A 6,466-nucleotide genomic window follows, 5' to 3' on the forward strand; every position below is an offset into this window, starting at 1 on the left:
AAAAAAACCCCCCTCCTTTTATTATTATTCTAGTATTAGTAATGAGGGGGAGGGGATAAGGGCTATCCCCCCTGTATCCCCTAGGCCCTTGTTCTATTTAATCCGGCCTCCAGTCAGTTAGCTAGTACCCACATCATATGTTTTGGCCTACCAATCACATCACACTCTTAAACTTCTACATCTCCCGAGACCTTCTCAATCCATCCCGCCCACACCTTCTCAAATTTTTTCGGGCAACCTCTAGCCGCGTATGTCAGCTTGTACATTGGCAGTGCGTTATTCACTATTTTCCTCCAACTCTGCAGAGACGGAGGGGATGGTTTACGCCAGTTCATGGCCAGATCCTTTTTAGCGTAGCAGAACAGTATTCTTAACAGTGTTTTCTTTGATACAGATAATTCCTCCTCCTCCAGGTCCCCTAACAGGCACCTAGCTGGGGAGTATATATTAGGTAGTTCCAGGGTAGCCTCCAGGAATGTCAATACATCCTTCCAGAACTCCACCACTCGGGGGCACGTCCAGACCATATGGAAGAAATCTCCCTCCGCTGCCTGGCAGCGGGGGCACTCAGGTGAATCCCCTCTACCCATCTTGTGTAGCCGCTTGGGGGTGTAATACACTCTGTGTAGATAGTTAAATTGTGTAATTTTGTCCCTGGCCGAGATCATCGAGGGCACCAGCGACTCAAGGGCTTCAGCCCACGACTCGTCAGTGATCGAAGGTATGTCCGCTTGCCATTGCGCCCTAACTCTCTCCATTCTAGGAGAGGAGGATGTCAATAGCATAAAATAGTATCTAGAGATCAACTGGGAGTGATCTCCATCTGTAAGCAATTTCTCCATTTTGGAAGGGGAGAGCGCCACCACCCCCCCCCCGTATTGTGCCGTCACGGCATGCCTCAGCTGCAAGTATCGGAAAAAGAAAGTGTTAGGGAGCCCGTACTCTGTTTTTAGATCTATAAAACTCCTAAATACCCCGTTCCTGAACAGTTGATGAGCATATTTGACCCCGTACTTCGCCCAGCAGGATCCGTCCGGTACCTTGGCTATTTCTTTAAGTCGGGGATTATGCCACAAGGGGGCGTTGGGGGAGGCTTCCAGACTAGTACCCCCTACCCTAGCGTTACAGGTCTGCCAACATATTTAGTCATGCGGCAGTCCTTAACTGGTTAAAAAAATATATATATTTTTTTACTTTTTGCTATTAATAAATATCCTTATTTAAAAAAAAAAAAAAAAAAGGTTTAGGCCGATATGAATTCTTCTACACGTTTTTGGTAAGAAAAATTGCAATAAGCATATATTTATTGGTTTGCGCAAGAGTTATAGTTCTACAAAATAGGTTATTGATTTATGGCATTTTTATTATTAAAGTGGAGGTTCACCCAAAAAAAAAAATTTAACATTAGATTGAGGCTATTTAAGGGGAGCAGAAACAGGTATTTTTTTTAAAATCAATGCCGTACTTACCGTTTTCGAGATAGATGTTCTCCCGCCGCTTCCGGGTATGGGCTGCGGGACTGGGCATTCCTATTTTTACTGACAGCCTTCCGACCGTCACATACAGTGCGTCACGAGTTTTCGAAAGTAGCCTAACGTCGGTGCGCAGGCGCCGTATAGAGCCGCACCGACGTTCGGCTTCTTTCGGCAACTGGTGACGCGCTGTATACGACCGTCGGAAGCCTGTCAAATAGGAACGCCCAGTCCCGAAGTTGAGTGGCTTCTGTCTGGCCACTGTACTATACAGGCCTGATTGGTGGAGTGCTGCAGAGACGGTTGTTCTTCTGGAAGGTTCTCCTCTCTCCACAGAGAAATGCTGGAGCTCAGAGTGACCTTCCAGAAGAACAAACATCTCTGCAGCAGTCCACCAATCAGGCCTGTATGGTAGAGTGGCCAGACAGAAGCCACTCCTCAGTAAAAGGCACATGACCGCCCACCTGGATTTTTCTAAAAAGGCACCTGAAGGACTTTCAGACCATAAGAAAAAAAATCTCTAGTCTGATGAAACAAAGATAGAACTCTTTGGCGTGAATGGCAAGCATCTTGTCTGGGGGAAATCAGGCACCGCTCATCACCTGGCCAATACCATCCCTACAGTGAAGCATGGTGGTGGCAGCATCATGCTGTGGGGATGTTTTTCAGCAAAAGGAACTGGGAGACCAGTCGGGATCGAAGAAAAGATGAATGCAGCAATGTAGAGATATTCTTGATGAAAACCTGCTCCAGAGCGCTCTGGACTGGGACGAAGGTTCATCTTACAACAGGACAACGACCCTAAGCACACAGCCAAGATAACAATAGTGGCTATGGGACAGCTCTGTGAATGTCTTTTGAGTGGTCCAGAGATAACCCGATTGAACATCTCTGGAGAAATCTGAAAATGGCTGTACACAGAGCCTCCCCATCCAACCTGATGGAGCTTCAGAGGTCCTGCAAAGAAGAATGGGAGAAACAGCCCAAAAATAGGTGTGCCAAGCTTGTAGCATCATATGAAACAAAGATAGAACTCTTTGGCCTGAATGGTAAGCATCTTGTCTGGGGGGAATCAGGCAGCACTCATCACCTGGCTTTAAACCCTTTGAATTAAATCCAAAACCGCACTTCAAATTAATTTGAAATGTTTTGTTTTCATTTTATTCATGTGGCACACAGAGACAAAACATATGAAAATTGTGCCTGTGTCCAAATACATATGGACCCCAACGATATGTCCCCTCCCTCCTCCTGCCACCCTATGTAAAAAAAGGTGTGTATACTAACCTTTTATCAGCCCACTCCAGTCCAGTCAAATAATCCCATAGCCCCACTCTGTCATTAATCGGCCAGCTGTAGGGAAGTGGAGGGAGCGCCAACATCGGCTGCGCTATGGAAATCTTTTGGTTGGCGTCACCTCTACTGGAATTCCCAGCCATTGCCAAGTGCTCTCTCGACACCCAAGCAGCCAGCCGCTCACTGACACAGGGGGATCACATGACTGGGAGTAGGCAGAAATAAGTGTACGCATCGTTTTTACATAAGGCAGATAGGATAGGTAGCAAAAGGGGGAGGCGGGGACATATTTAAGTACAGTTATGATTAAGCAGGAATTTTCCTTTATGTACACATTGAAATAAATGCAATAAAAAGACACAAGTAGCTTAAAAACATTTAATTTAAAAAAGCAAAATCTAAGAATTTTCATTGCCAACACACACAGCAATCTTTTCAAGACAGCATGCTGATTAATATGTAGATTCGTATGACCCCCTTCTAGGATGGGTTGTCAGCAGGGGGAAGAGCAAACAATACATGTGTAATGCTGCTGGCCCCTTTGTCCTATGAGCTGCAGGCCAGGACCTGCAAAAAGATGCATGATTATTTCCCTTCTGACCAATACAAAATTCCCTGAAGGAAATACGAGGCTTTGGGTTGCCAATGCGTGATTTGATAATGATATGACCGGATAATGCCTGCTGTAGAGATAGAATTATATTCTATTACTGCAGATCTAGGTTTCAATATAGAGTAAAACAATTTGATAAAATGTACTTAAAAAGAGCATTTTAGGAATGTGCCCTGTGCAGGGACGGACTGACAACTCATGGGGCCCCCGGGCAATAGAAGATTATGGGGCCCCTGGGCTTACAGATGGCCACCATGCCAGGAGGCAGTGCAGAGGCGGGGCAGCTAAAATCTAGGGATTTTCACATAAAAGCATGTCAGTTTCGGACATATCAGGGACAGATGTAAAAAAACATAGCTTTTTACATACTGTCCCTGGTTTTACCTGAGCCTGGCAACCCTGATGGGGCCCCCTAGTGGCATGGGGCCCTTGGGCAATGCCTGAGTGCCTCAATGGTCAGTCCGCCCCTGGCCCTGTGATGTCGCTTAAACTAGGGTCTTCCCTGAGGCACTTGTCCCTGCACAGAGATCACTATATCCAAGTAGATTTATACCCTGCGTTTTCAGAACTTCAGGGCTGTTCCTGTAGTGAAGTGACCTGATGCTGCTTGCAATAAAAGAAATGTCTCCCTTTGCTACATCCAGCCTTGATATATAGAGAGATCAAAAGTTCTAGTACTCCAAGAACACACAGATGGCAAGTATAGAGCAAGGGTCTTCAAACTATGGCCCTCCAGTTGTTCAGGAACTACAATTCCCATCATGTCTGAATGTCAGTGTGTTACAATGCCTCATGGGATGTGTAGTTCTACAACAGCTGGAGGGCCGTAGTTTGAGGATCCCTGGTATAGAGGGATGTGTTTGTTGCCTGAGGGTTCAATCACACTGTTGCAGTGCGATGATGCACATGCATCAGCATGCGTTGCTTTAGGACAGCCTAGTTTTAAAGAGTCTGTCTAAGGCACTGGAACGCACCAAAAACAGCGCATGTTCGACACGATTGTAATTCCTAATTTTTGTTGGAGGATTGTTCCTCCCTACAAAGTGTTGCAAGCTGCTCCAACTCTCGCTTAAGGTGCTAAGGCCCTTGTTTACACCGCTACGACTTGTGACAAGTTGCACCTCATTGCCGGCAATGGAACCTTTCATATTGCCGCAACGCATGCCGCACCAATTCTGAAAAAGATTCCTGCACTACTTTTTACTAATTTAATTGCGACTTGCGTAGACTTCTGTTAAATTAATTTGCAAGCCGCAAAGAAATTGGCAAATTGCACTGATGTGAGGCTTTTAAATCGCGCTGAAGTAGCGTTATTACCAAACGGCACCGGTGTGAACCAGGTCCTGGTCCTGCTTGTTAAACGCTAGTGGAAGTAATTAGTAGTATTTAACAAGACTGTCAGACACAAACCTCAAGGGTCCAAGTTAACAAGCGTTTGTTTGCCTCAGAACTACTTTTCTCCCTATATAGATCAATGGGAATGCAAACGTAGCAGCAAACAGCGTCGGGGGTCACATGCACCTGTCACTGAACTGTAAATGATCTCAGAAGCATCTCAAATGCAGGCTGGATACATATGAAAGCAAGCTGACATTATTAATGTACACAAGCCCAAAGCCCCATAAACGGTTCTTAAAGCGGTAGTAAAGTCTGGGTTACAAAAAATAAATTAAAAATGTCAACAGCAAGTTAAGGGCATAACATGCAAGTATGCAATGCATACTAGCACATTATGACACTTACCTTAAAGCGGAGTTCCACCCAAAAATGGAACTTCTGCTTTTTGGAATCCCCCTCCCATCCGGGTGTCACATTTGACACCATTCAGGGGGGAGCAGATACCTGTGTAATCCAGGTATGTTCTCCCACTTCCAGGCATAGGTCGCCGTGGCGACTTACGCCATGTCCGGTGCCTTCTTGGCCCCCCCCCCCCCCACCCGCTGTCTTCTGGGAGACACACAGGTCCCAGAGGACAGCAGGAACCAGTGCGATCGAAGCCGCAAGGCTTCACTTCCTGATTCCCTTACCGAAGATGGCGGTGGCAGCACCAGAGAGCCGAGGGACAGATCGGCTTTGGGTGCCGTCATCAGGGGCCCCCAGGACAGGTAAGTGTCCATATATTAAAAGTCAGCAGCTGCAGTATTTGTAGCGGCTAACTTATTTTTTTTCGGAGGAACTCCGCTTTAAAATTAAGCCTTACAGCAGCGCACCGCTGACGAGGCTTTCACCTTCACACTGGTCTTCCTTTCGGGTTTGCAAGCTCTGGCTGTTTAAATGACTGATCTGCGATGAGGTCACTCCTGCGCATCTACAAAGGAGCCACGGCTCTCAGAAGGGACAGGTTAATCTGTATGCTGTCCCTTCAGAGCGCAGTGCACATATGCTGGGGACTTCACGGACTGCAAAAATAGCAAATATCTCCTAAACGTTGCACATTTAGGAGATATTCCTTGTACCTGCTGGTAAGCTTTATTATAATCCTACCTGTAGGTACAAGTCACCAAACTGTGTTTACTACGGCTTTAAGCTGTTGGTTGTCTCCTAGCGTGAAAATCAGGCTCCTGGTCACTGCATTTCTCTTTCCCAGCTCTGTAATTCATTGTTCTTTTATGAAACAGTTTTATTCACCTGCTGAAACCAACATAAATTCTGAAAGTGGTTGATGATTCCAAATCAAGAGCTGCCAGCATTCATATCTTTTAGGTTTTCAATTAGGAGTTTAAATCTTTCCACTTGTGGAAAAAGGCTCTTGCACACAGCTGTATATTAGGTGTACGCCGCACAGAGTAAAATGTGCTTTTGTTATTGTGGCCCTGTGGTAGCTGCTGCATATTTTTGGCCATACATATGTATTACAAATCCACCATAAGCGCCTGTGTGCGCGTGAACTCCAGCACTTGCATTTACATGCGTGAATATTTTTCAAAACACTTACACATGCATACCCACGTACTGCGTGTCTATGGACAAAAGTAGACTGCAGCTGTGGCTCCCAGGAACCACAAGCGCATTTTATGTGGCCATGTGCAAGAGCCCTTGCACCCCCAAAACATTACCTGAGTAAAAAAGGGCAGTTTAAAATCTC

This window comes from Rana temporaria, chromosome 4 (genome assembly GCF_905171775.1).
Source record: "Rana temporaria chromosome 4, aRanTem1.1, whole genome shotgun sequence".
NCBI classification, from domain to species: domain Eukaryota; kingdom Metazoa; phylum Chordata; class Amphibia; order Anura; family Ranidae; genus Rana; species Rana temporaria.